The sequence below is a fragment of the Palaemon carinicauda genome, unplaced genomic scaffold, assembly GCF_036898095.1.
Source record: "Palaemon carinicauda isolate YSFRI2023 unplaced genomic scaffold, ASM3689809v2 scaffold120, whole genome shotgun sequence".
NCBI classification, from domain to species: Eukaryota; Metazoa; Arthropoda; class Malacostraca; order Decapoda; family Palaemonidae; genus Palaemon; species Palaemon carinicauda.
This window is the reverse complement of record NW_027168705.1, coordinates 160,691-175,207: the sequence shown is the minus strand read 5'-3', so window position 1 is coordinate 175,207 and position 14,517 is coordinate 160,691.

Sequence of the window (14,517 nt, the reverse complement as noted above, 5' to 3'; positions counted from 1 at the left end):
GGACATTAAATTTATATTTTTTTACCCATTCAATGCCCTAAGACCATCTTTGACTATACAGTTTCATACTCCTTTTGAAAGGGACAGTCTAAGTAACTCCTACTCCACAATGGTCTGAGAGAATACTGTGCTTGGAAAGTATGATGCTCAAGATAAGTACCTGGGTAGCAATACCATATTGAAAAGTGTCCTCTTCATATCCACTTCTAGGGGTGAAATTTCATTGCTGTATAGCCCAATTTCTATAATGGAATGCATACCATAGAATAAAAGTCCAGTTTAAGAAAATATATTCAGAAAGCATTGGCACTAGCCATAACTTCCACGTTTCCCTTAGATCGATACTACTTGGATAAGCGGAATATATTCTGACTCAATAAATGACAATTTTACCAAACTAAGATATATTTTAAATGTGACTTCAAGGTTTGAGCAAAGATTTTCCTTGCATTTACAACCAAATATTTTGATTACAGAGATTATTTCACTACTTTTCATGCAGATGTATCCGTTTACTTTGTCCAGAATAACCAGTGTGTGCATGGTCAAACGCAAGAATTATATCACGCAGTATATTCACGTGAATTACACAATAGTTAACCTGAATTCTACATTCATACCATTGCATCAGTTGAAATAAAAGGCAACTTGAAACTTGAATGTGAATGAATCATCATTAATGTTCAGACATTTTTAATTTACTTGAAAGTGACAAGTCACAGCTGAAGGCACGAGTCATTGTTTCGAGCACAGTTCATTATACGAGGTTTCAAAAACTTCCAAGAAAGCGGTAAGACCGAATACACGTCAGAGAAACACCATTCACACGCTGCTTCTTTGATGAGCGAAAGACTTCAGAAAAGGGGATGACATCTGTGCAGGGTACTACCCTGACGCCCGCTAACTTCACCCCAGCGAGACGGCAGATCGAACTAGTGTTGCATTCCCCTGCACGGACGAGTTAGCACAGGCAGCGTGCCCGCCTAGGCAAGGCTCTGAGACGTGCATATGGCACTAAGGTGGTCTTAGATACCATAAAGCAGCAGTCAAATACCTCCCTTGGCAGGCAACTAACTACCTGACCTTTACATTATACAAAACCATCTGTACATATTAAGTAATTTCCTGCATGTTCTGTAAACCAAAAGGCAAAATTTATTCAGTGTGCCTCTGTAATTATGCGTCTAGGTGCAAATGGCTATCTTCAATCTTTGGTTCTCCTTGATATTGTATCAATTTGAATACCTCACATATCTTCTGACACAACAGCAAAATCCGAACAGATACGACCTACGCCACTTGAGAAAAATATCGTCTACCAATGCAGAAAGTAAACTGTTAGGAATGAACCAAATCATCTATTTGTACTATGTTCATCAAACGTCAACATACAAATGGAGGAAATACTAGCAATTGTACAAAAAGATCAGCATCCAATTTGGCAACGTATGCAAAGCAAAGAGGATAAAAAGTCTCATGAACACAGACTAATCAAATGGTAATAATTGTGCCATGACACAATAACAGATTCACATTCAATCTGTCAATAAGGTAGTATTTTTAAGTCTCTTCTTTTCAAGAGGAAAGGCAAAAGTCCCTGTCCCCAATAGCAGATAAATGTACAAAGATCATCCAAATCAAGTTGATGCCAACAACATGAAGGCAATCAAAATACAACAACCAGCTTAAAAGATCCTTTACTCATACCTTGAAGTAAGAATGAACTTCAGTCTTGCTCCAAAGACTTGGATTTCTGAATTTGGGCCAAACGGCAATGGGTAAAAATGAGGAAGTACTGTATAAAATGCAGAGAATAAACGAAGGAGGTTAACTGCTCTGCAATGCATCACTTTATTTAACAAGCAAAATAACTACTGTGCACTGAAGACCTAGCACACACATAGGAGTGAAGGTATTGGGCAACGAGCATATGCTTGCAAATAGACTTGCTAAAAATATAGCAAACTTGATCCCTTTACATGACGATTTGAAAGACATTAACCTCAAAAGGCTCCAAGCAAGCGAACTGCTTCACAACAGTAGGGAAAGACTAGGGAGTCAAGTAGTGAAGCTGCCACTCTAAAACCTCACCAAGTTTGCAGACCTCACATGACCTTAGAAATGGCTTCACATCACAATTAAATACACAGTACTTCGCCAAAGAAGATATAGTAATAAGTTTCTTTTGGTATATGTAAAGAGCAGCGAAAAAGTTACCAATTGCGCACTATTCACCAAAACCTGCTGAAATGGTTGATCCGCAGGGCTCTGTACTAAGCCCATTAATATTCAACATCTACACAAATGAACTATCACGACTCCAGGACATTTGAGGGTTTATATATACTGACGATCTCTGCATTGCAACACAGACATGGACCTATAAGTCACAAAAGGAAGACTGACGAAGGCATTATCATCTCTCTCAGACTATTACAAAAAAATGGGAATTTAAGTCAGAATGCATGAAAACCCCTGTATGCTCATTCCATCTTAACAACCTCCAAACAGAAAACTGAAACTAAAATGGGAAAACAAAGAACTGCAAAACCACCCACATCCGGTGGACTTGGTGTCATTCTTGATAAAACACCGACTTTTCAGGAGCATGTTAACAAGCTCAAGAAAAAAGTGGCCACCAGAAAGAACCTCCTCAGCTGATGCAAAAACTTTAAAGCGAACAGCCTTAGCGCTAAGTTACTCCACAGCAGAATATTGTGCGCCTGTGTGCGAAAGATTAAGTCACACTAAAAGACTGAATACTAATCTAATGAAAGCTTGTAGACTAATCACTAGTACACTAATAGCAATAACCCTACCAGCTTTGCACAGACTAGCCAACATCACGCCACCTGGCATCCGTCGAGATGCCCTATCTAGATGGGAGAAGACCAAACAAGAAAATGATCACAGGCTCCCACTCTACAACTATCATAAAACAAGACGTCTGAAATCATGGAAGAGTTTCATGACAGTGAAAGAACTCGAGACCTCAGCCCTATCAAAATATAGACTGTATAAATGGAGAGCGAGTGACAGTCAGACCAACTAACAATGCCCTCCCTAACCCTAGTGAAGACGTAGGTTATGGATCCTCCCTTACCATGAAGAACAAAAACTGGTAGGACAAGGAATAACATCAAGAGGGGCCGACCTGTTCGGACATGGATCTAAGAACAGGAAACGATACAGCACTCAATGGGTAGAAGAATGGTGCGATAAGATATAATGTATGATGTTGCAGCAGTTTCTTTCCTTTTAATTCTATGAAACTAAATGGCTGTAGACAAATACGCACCCAGTAACAAGCACGAGACTAATTAGGAATCTTTTATCGAAAAGACACACAACAACCTGGAATTAGTACAATGACTCGCAAACTAAACCTGAGACAGAATTAATGAATAGCATTTTCAGGAAAGAAATTTCTATGGTAGCGGTGTAAGAATACCACCACTGTACGACCTGTGTTCCGTAGAAAATTATCAAAAGGACAGCTGCTGCCCTGCAGTCTTGCTTTTTACCAAAAGGCTATGACCACTGCCAATGAGTGGAAACTACAGGTTTGCAGTTGGACTATTAATTCAAAGACTAGACCCACCGCCTATAACTATGGTTGATGACTGCAAAGGCATGAAGTAAAAACCCTGTGAAACAGCACCCGATGCAACGCAACTGACCCCTCATTGTAGGGGGGTAATGGTGGGAAATGTGATGTCCCCCGAACAGAAAATGAGTATCATACTCAAGGCAGAGAAATTCAATAACTTATTCAGGGAACGTGAAATGAATAGCCTATTCAAAAAAAGGAAATGAATAGCCTATTCAAAAAAAGGAAATGAATAGCCTATTCAAAAAAAGGAAACTGAATAGCCTATTCAAAGAAAAGGAAATGAATAGCCTATTCAAAGAAAAGGAAATTAATAGCCTATTAAAAAAAAAAGGAAACTGAATAGCCTATTCAAAGAAAAGGAAATGAATAGCCTATTCAAAGAAAGGAAATGAATAGCCTATTCAAAGAAAAGGAAATGAATAGCCTACTTAAAATGAGGAAATGAATAGCCTATTCAAAGAAAAGGAAATAAATACCCTATTCAAAGAAAAGGAAATGAATACCCTATTCAAAGAAAAGGGAATGAATACCCTATTCAAAGAAAAGGAAATGAATAGCCTATTCAAAGAAAAGGAAATGAATAGCCTATTCAAAATAAGGCAACTGAATAGCTTTTTCATAGCAGGGAATATGAATAATATATTCACTGAAAAAAAACAGGGCTAAAAAAAACAACATACTTGACAGAAAGGTCAAAAACAGATTCGATTTTAAGTCGTAAAGAAATAACAAGAGGCGATGAACCTTACCTACTCTGGGCATCACTTAATAACAAAGTCAACTTTATCATTGCAAATATATAAAGATCTTTACTTTCATCATTTACTTGAAAGACAAAAGTGTAATATGGCAGTACCTGTTACAATATTTGCCAAGCGTAAAAGAGGCATAAGCTATTCAACTATAGACACTAGAAACATACTTAGATTTCGATCAAAGGTAACCAGCTATGGATTAACTGCAAAACTAGGATAAAATAAATCCATTAAAAACGAGTAAGTAATGGGAAAAATTAACTATATGCCACTCCAGTGACCTGACACCTTTTTTCTTACAGTAGCAGCACCAAAGACAGCATCCTACATCATTCTAAAACTGCATACCAAAGTCAACGCCAACCATTACATTTACAATGACAATCGATAACTGAAAAGGAACTATGTAGAAAATACTTCTATGGAAAAATTTTAGCTTTCCTTCCTCCTGATTGACTCCAAATGAAGAAAGGCTTAACCCATCTACTATTCCTACCACATATGAAACTTCTTGATCAGTTATCCAGAAAAAAATAACTTCTTATCACTTGTATCATTGTGTTATAGAGTATTTCACATCAATGAAAATCCCCTTTCTATATCATCAAACTTCAGCCAGGACTCATAGCTATAAAGTTTATACAAGAATGTACGAGGGAGTTGGAGAACTCAACCAACTACCCACCCAATCCAAAAGCAATGCTTAAGTCGGAGCACATGAGCTACTCAGGAGTCAATACTAATGAAGACAACCTTGACCTTATAACAGAAACCAGTCAGTTCCAAATACTAACCTAAAAAGCCAGCCTTTCATACAGTCAATTACAAATCAAGTACAAACAAACACATTGAAAATTGAGTGCTGCTTCGCTTTGATCCAACACAGGTGGAAAACAGCTAGTGATATGTACAGAAAGGAAAAAGTATTCCCAGATAAGAAAGAAGCACTGGAACTTATGAGAAATAATGAAGGACACTAAAGACATTGGAAATAAGATTTCCTGAGAGTGAAATTAGAAGTTTGTAAAATAATCGCTTCCTTCATTATAGAGAGGGACCAAACATCAAGAAATAACAGCGACTCCCAAACTGGCTTGGGTGAACAGTTAAAAGACGAATGCCCAAAGGAAGTGACATCAGATGGAAGCGAATTAAGCTTTGCTTTCCATTAAAAAAACAAAAAAGGCAACTGACGAGATGAGAAGTTTTAAAAATGACACGTGAGAGGAAAGAAATCTTCCAAAGAAATAAGAAGACCATCCAACACAGGCAGCATTTACATCAGAGCAGACAGACAAGATATGAGTATAGAAAGATTAAACATATCTAAAAAAAAACATATCCGGATACATTTAAGTCATCTTTGGCCACTTTTCTAATGGAAACATAAGGTAAATTTCTTAGACCTGCAAGAAAGAAATTTAGCAAGGATTTATCAATGTGAGGAGCATCCACATATTTTACAGAAGAGTAAAATCCATTATGGATTCATAAGAACCAAAAAATAAATACTTTACAAAAAGAAAGATATGGTGTAATGAACCTTTCATATTGGACTAAGGATCATAGAACACAAAATGAAACCTTTAAAAGAAAATAAATCAAAATTAGCTGTAAGAACTGAATAAAAAATAAATTCCAAAGACCGGAGTGGAATAAGTCCAGGAAATACGTGCAAAGGAAATTAATCAAATAAATGGGAAAGAAGTTTAGAATAGATTTAGCAATACACACATTCTCTTAACTGAAAAAAAAAGCAGTAAAATGAGAGGATAAATACATTTAAGACAGGCCGAAGACAACCTCAGAAAGATATAATACTCGGTGAATTTAGGAATGAACACATACATATAACCAAGGCACTTCCCCCAATTTTGGGGGGTTGCCAACATCAAACAAATGAAACAAAAAAGGGGACCTCTCCTCTCTACGTTCCTCCCAGCCTCACAAGGGACTCAACCGAGTTAGGCTGGTACTGCTAGGGTGGCACAGCCCACCCTCCCCCGTTATTCACCACAGATGAAGCTTCATAATGCTGAATCCCCTACTGCTGCTACCTCCGGGGCTCAATCCAAGGCACCGGAGGAAGCAGCAGGGCCTACCGGAACTGCGTCACTAAATCTTTCAAAGCATTGAACTGAGTTAGGAATGCAATGTAAGGAAGAAACTCCAGGTCGTTGTTGGAGACAGTGAACCCTGCGAAAACAGTTTTATAATTTGTGAAACTAAGAAAATATTCTTGGAAATAAGGAGAGGAATTATTGCCATACAAGCTTTGGATTCTAAAACACAAGACAAGCCAGAAAGGCCAGATGTTAATACAAAATCCCTGAGCAAGGGCTGACATTTGAAATACAGCATCCATGGATAATGTGAAGACATATTTTCCATCACAGTCTCCCAAAAGTAGCCTTAAATATCAGTTTTGATTCTTAATTTAGTGACTAAGAAAATGAATCAACAATGAACTTTCCTAAAGAGGAATAAGTTCAGCATTACCACACAAAACTTCTCAACAAATTACGCAGAGCATTGCACAATTTACAGAATTTTTTTTTAGTTTCAACAATCTTTCATACTCTCAATAGGATCTTCATTTCAATAGTAAAACAATAGGTGTATTTTGGAATCCTTTAGCCATTACGCCATAAGATAAAATTAGCCATTAATGACCTGTGAATTTAATTCTAATCATACTGAAATTTTTTTACAGTTTTATGAAAAGGAAATCAAAATAAATCTACGCTTTTTGGTATGGCCAAACTTACGGGATTCCAAAGTGCAATACGATTTATTATTTGGTAGAACCATGGAACAACCCGATCTCCCAAAGCATCCGACTTTCCCCTTTGCCAATCTCAGGAAACATGGGACGAAAAAATCTCTAATATTGACTACCAAAAAATACAATGCCATATTAAGGATGATCATATTCCCTCCATATTTCATGTAGATGTACGAGCGCATAAAAAATCTACAATCAAAGCAGGCTGGATAAAACCAAACTTTCAGGGAACATTACTATGAAAATGTTCAAGAAAAAACACAAACTGCCTTTTGAAAAGCCCTCACTACACAACAGCAATATATCAAATCCTCTACCGACAGAGATACTCCAGCACATGACAATGATGTCATATTAAGCTTTCGTGGTATTTCACAGGACCACAATTTCTGAGCCGCTTCCAGGAAACGAAAAAACAACCACTTCCTTCGGAACAATGAGTCTACTCAAAATTAGCGTAAACATTAACAGGAAATTACAAAATCTATAAAGATAATTTCATAAATGTAAAGTAATTACATCACCTCGGGATGAAATGACGCAACTAAGATGCTTGTTCACTTTCCCTCACTCGATCGCCCACAGAGGAACAACGCGTGCGGTGAAAAACGCACGTGTACAAGGTGATACCGATCTCCTTTCCAGTTAGTTTTTAAAACCTTATACAGAAAACTGTGCCTGAACTCTTCTGTGTCCTTCGTAAATTATAAAGGCCCTTGAATTAACAACTCTTTAATTCACATCCTTTGTGCTTTTTGTTTCTTCAAATGCAATGGTAAAAAAATTGAATAGGTTAACTATTACGTTTTCGCCTAAAAGTCACACTACATTCCAGAATTATCAAGTTCAATTATGCACACACTGTTTATATCTAGACAATTCTCACAAAAAAAAGCAGTAAAATCCTTTGTAATCAATTCATTTACTTATACATACAGGGCTAATTGCTCGACAAATAAAGTCATATTTGAAACAATGATATTTGAGCAAATCAGCATCTTAATAGCAGAATATCTAAAGTTCATCCAAGTGTTTTCATTCTAAATAGTAACGCGGAAGCCCAAAGGCTAATTCTTTAGCTTTCAGAAGACTATTTTCATAAAAGATGGACTTACAATTATACAATCAATATAGGAATCAGGTTATACAGCAAAACTCAACCACCCCCAGAGGATATTTGATAAGGAAGAACCCCTCACTTCTATGGCAAAGAAACCCAGCTACTGTACTCGAGTTTTAAATACCCTCCAGGTACTGTATTCCTTTAGTCCATCATTATACAAGTATGGAATTAATATGACTGGTCTAAACTTCATAAAGAGTAATACAAAACAGCATTGCCATAGATGGTCTCTGTTCAATGAAAGTCTAAAGAAAATATAAATTCACTTATTCAACCAGTCATAATATTAAAAAGCAACTTTGCTTCATGTTATTGAAAAGGAACTTATAAACTCAGACAGTCGGGCAAATTACAGTTGTGACTCAAAATTATCAAGTCCTCCGGAGTTCAAGATTACCTTTGTTTCTACGACATTTGAAAAACACCTTTTACAATCGTAATTCATCTATGAAAACTTTATAAAAAAGGATAAAAACTTCAGCATAATCTTAAGCTATAACTTTACATTCTTATCAAATCTAATCAAGATAATCCATTTCAACAAATACTAATCAAATGGAAGACGACAAAGTGAAAGAATGCTCCCAGTATACAAGCAGTTGTCAAATAATTTTCCATTCCAAAAAACACATATACCACATCGGCAATGGGAGTAGCTCTGGGACAGTTTGACGACTGCATGGCCTCCGGCAAGCAGGGAGGGACGTCGTAAGTAGTACCGGGACGGCAGTTTTGTAGGTCAGCCCCTTCAGGTGTGGGCACAGTATGCCTTTATTCATTCCAAATTTCATCTACATCTACACCTGAAAGAGAACTTCATCCTTAGTTTCGATACAATGGCAATGTCAGTTACATAAAAGGACTTTCTTTTGACTATAAGACTGGGATCATGTTTAACTCGAACGATGGTAAGAAATTTCATCAATTTGCAAAGAGAACTTATCAAATAGTGGTATGATTAATCCGCTGTACCTTTACTTATCATATTTCAGAACCTTACGCCCTAATTGTCTAAAGCGTTTACAAATGTTCACCTTGGTCTTATTCTATAAACATCCATAAAACCGACCAACAGAAATATTTTCAGAAATGCTTACGCTGAACTAGGAACACAAATTCAACATTGTACAGCTATATTCATAATTCTTACCTAACTAATCATTACCATGACAATTGCATATTGTAAACTAAACCTTCATCAATACAAGTCAAAATGAGCATTTATCAAATAATGTTTTCCTTCCTTCATAATGGAATTTTTACACTAGGTTTCACCTTTATGGAGTTAGATGTGAAAAGATTTAAGTATCCATCTGCTCTCTCAATCCCTATTCTTCTGGGTCTTTTCATTTCTGCTACCTTCATGTCTACTTACTTTTTTAGATACTGTTCCTAAGTCTATCCCATCATAGATGTCCATGAAAAATAATGCTCAATCTAAACTAAATGTAGAAACCCAGTCTTATATCAAAAGAAATTACAATGTCAATTTCAAAACATAATAACTGACTGTAAACATGAAAGTTCTCTTTAACAATAATCAAATCATGTCACAAAATCATTTGATATATACAATAATATACATTTATATATCTCTAAAAACTCAGACAGCAGCAATGACCAAATCTATTTACTGTACAGAGGCTTTCAGACTATACTATACATAATCATCAAACCGCTATCAAGTCTAAGCATTCGCAACATAAACTACAACTAGCCAGTAGGCAAGAAATTCCCTGAAATGGTTTAGAACCTCAGTATTTTACTCAAAAACTCCTAAAAAAATATCTTTTTAAACTCTACACTACTACACAATATCCATTAAAACAAATTGATATGAAAGATTCAGGTAAGTAATACTTTAGCCAAATATATTCAGATCAAACTATTGTACTAATGATGTCGTTTTCTGTCAAAACAGACCGAAATGTTCATAATTTTCAAGCATGGTGACCGAACCTTATCTATACAAAAACATCTTTTTAGTTTAATCAAAATTAAATTATCACCCAAACTAATCTGTCATTCTGATGAATGGCAAAAAATATAAAAAGACTCATTAGCACAGAGTATGCTTCAACAATTAACATGACGTTAAACTGACTTGAGTCTGCTTTAATATCTAGTAAAAATCAAACAAACCTATACGCATCATTAGACTCATTAGGAAAATTCATCGAGACTAAGGGGCTGCTCTCCTTGATGTCATTCCCACTTAGAAATTTAATTGCAAATTGGAATTTCTGACTCTCTTTGTCACCTATCATTTCCTTTTCCGACTAAAAGAAGAAAAAAGTTCCTCTCTTGGTCTGCGTGAAGAAAAACATGCTCACAGCCATGAAACCACCAACATTTCATTTTTCAATAGAATTCAAGGATTTTGCCAATGCTGCAATGGGGTACTACAGAACATTCTATGTATATAAAATTCTATGATTACATTAACAGGCAGAACACATTTGTAATACCTAACAAAGGATGAATAATATTTCTATTCCCATAAAATAAGTAAGGGAACCATGTCAAAAACATTTAAAAAGGATTTTGAAAGTAAAAAATGAAGACTGTGCAAAGTCGCAGATCATTCAAACCGCTAATCAAACTAGACTCAATTTAAACTGGTTAATAATGACACTTTTAGACTTCCCTTCTACAGTACTTGATTATTTATATAACTATTTCCCTACTCTAGACTGAATAATAAATAGCCTAGAGATTTGACTAAGAACTCTGGTTAAGCTATTCATGATAAATATATCCTGCAAAAAAATATTGACTTCCTTCATAGATGCATCTTCCCAAATTGAAGGATTCTTTTTGGTAACTTTAACCCTGGATAGGTACGGTCCTCGGACACCCCTTTAAGGGTATACTCGGACGCGAACGACCCCGACGCCAAAAAAAATTCTTGAAAAATCAGTTTTTGCAGTAACCTCCTTTTTTCTTTTGCCAAAAAAAACTTCAATGAATGCTTAAAACAACTGTAAAGATAAATACTACTCATCTGCAGAAAAACTATTTATTATAAATATTTTAAAAAATTAAGTAGAAAAAAAAAGACCTGACATAAAAATTCATAAAAAAAAAGTTTATACATATATACACAAATCCTTTTAGGAATTGATTCTTGAATGTTTAGGACACATCTTGATGTATTTTGGATGAAGTCAGACCCATGGAGGTGAAGATCTGAAATGAGAAAAAAAGGGTAACTTTTTTTGGCCAAAAAAAATTGTCCAAATTTCATGAATTTTTTTGGGTACCCAAATGAAATAGGAAGTGGCTAATTTTTTTAGGGAATAAACATATGTTATCCTAAAATAGAAATATGTAAAAAAATCTTCATTATTTTGTAAATTACATTTATATCAGGGGCCATATCTAAAGGTAATTTTTTGAGTACTTGGAAATTTCGTAAAAAAATACATATATTTAATATATAATATGATATTTATGCAGGTAAAAATATACCAAAATATCACAAATTCTATAGGGAACAAGAATATATATAGATAGGGCAGCTTACGCTTCGGATATGTCCACAAAATGGCCGCCAACCACACTGACTCAGACTCCCTAATCTGCCACTTGAAATGTAGGAAGGGTATGTCAATTTCAAGGTGTTATTTACTAATCTAATTATTATTGGATATGCATAAAAATTGTATGGTGGGTTGCTGGATAATTGTCGATTATTTTACGTTTATAAAATTAAAATTCTGACCCAAAAAATTTTTTTTGAAGGGAAATAAAATCGAAAAAAAAAATGTAAAACAATATTTTAGCTAAAAAAATTTGATGATATTCAATCAAAAAAAAAGTAAACAAAATTTTCCGACAAATAAACATCTAGAGGAATCATTACTCTGTGATAGTTCCTTAGTACGTAGTAATTTTGAAAGAATTGGGAAAAAACGAAAAAATGGCAATCACCGGAAAATCGAACACATACCTATATATACGCCATATCTGGCTAAAAAAAAGATAGGCATGGGTAGCCAGATCATCTAGAAACACTTTCCAACACTATAAAAATATAAGTTTTGCGACACTACTTGCCAATTCCTTACGGTAACGTGACTAAGCAAAAAAATGCAAAACAAATAAAAAGGGGCACTCGTGGAAAAATGGCCATTCTAATATACGGCATTTCAGAAAAAAAAAAATTTCAGCCACGTGCTAGGCAAACCATCAAGGCATATTTTCCGACAAATAAACATATAAATGAAATATTACTCTGTGATAGTTCCTTAGTACGTAGTAATTTTGAAAGAAATGGGAAAAAACGAAAAAATGGCAATCACAGGAAAATCGAACACATACTTATATATACGCCATATCTGGCTAAAAAAAAAATAGGCATGGGTAGCCAGATCATCTAGAAACACTTTCCAACACTATAAAAATATAAGTTTTGCGACACTACTTGCCAATTCCTTACGGTAACATGACTAAGCAAAAAAATGCAAAACAAATAAAAGGGGCACTCGCGGAAAAATGCCCAACATTCTAATATACGGCATCTCAGATAAAAAAAAAAGACATGCACGTGTTAGCCCAACCATCAAGGCACACTTTCTAACACATAAACATGAAAAAAAAATGAATAATATACGGCAATTCCTTACTACGTAGTAAATTTTTACAAATATTGAAAAAAAAACAGAAATTGGCAACCGCAGTTAAATACCCAATATACCAATAACTACGTCGTATCTGACAAAAACAAAATCACGCATGGGTAGCCAGATCATCTAGACACACTTTCCAACATTAAAAAAGCAAAAGTTTTACGACACTATTTCGCAATATCTTACGGAAAAATGACTTGGCAAAAAAATTAAAAAAAATTAAAAAGGGACACTCGCGGTAAAATGCCCGACATTCTAATATACGACATCTCAGATAAAAAAAAAGACATGCACGTGTTAGCCCAACCATCAAGGCACACTTTCTAACACATAAACATGAAAAAAAAATGAATAATATACGGCAATTCCTTACTACGTAGTAATTTTTACAAATATTGAAAAAAAAACAGAAATTGGTAACCGCAGTTAAATACCCAATATACCAATAACTACGTCGTATCTGACAAAAACAAAGTCATGCATGGGTAGCCAGATCATCTAGACACACTTTCCAACACTAAACAAGCAAAATTTCTACGACACTATTTGGCAATATCTTACGGAAAAATGACTTGGCAAAAAAATGAAAAAAAATGAAAAAGGGGCACTCGCGGTAAAATGGTCCTCGTGGTGATGAACGACATTTTAACTAAAAAAAAAAACATGCACATGGTAGCCAAACAATCCACCAAGATTTTCCACAACTGATAACCTATACAAGTTGCACCATTCTACGACAATTTCATAATACGTAATAACTTTGATAATTATGCAAACTACCTCAGAAGGGTAAACTCGGACGCGAACGACCCCGATGCGTCTCAGAAATCGGGGAAGGAGTACAGCTACAGCAATGCACATCTGGACACTACTAGAGCGTGTAGGGGAGACACCTCCTGCAGGTCGATCACCCACAAATTCAGTCACAGGGGTGAGTCACGTGAGAAAAACCTGTTTTTTTTTTACGCTCGGGGTCGCAAACGACCCACCGTACCTATCCAGGGTTAAAGAAATCAAATGTAATTTAAAATTGAATCTATGCTTCATAAACAAACAAACCCTTTGGCAAAGCAAAATGTGCTCTGTCTGCTAATAATAAAAAAGCTAAACATAAAAAAAAACAACAGACGTAAAATGTACAGAAAATGCCAGTGAGCTTCTTAGAGTGGCCCAAAGAAATCTAGTTTACATGAGACCTACACCATAAGGGATTACAACCTTAAATTTTGCACTCATAATAATGTTCCCTATTAACTTAGCTTTTATAAAACATCATTAAAAATGGTAAAATAATAAAAGTGTCATTAAAAAAAATCATGAGTATAAACATACCTTGAAATTCTCAACACACAGAGGTGCTTTTGAAATCCAGATTGACAATGAAGAAAAGGAAATAAACTGTGTTTTAAACAAGAAATGAACTGTAATGGGGTGTGCTCTAAATGCAGAATGTAAAAAAAATAAGTAAACTTATTAAATTTGTAGTAAAGAACACTGGAGTTATGAAATCCTAACTTCCTATATCATATGACATTCTTTAATACAAAATACTTTCTGCCTGTGTTTTGCTGGTTGTGTTATTACAAAAGTGTTCCGACACAAAATACAAA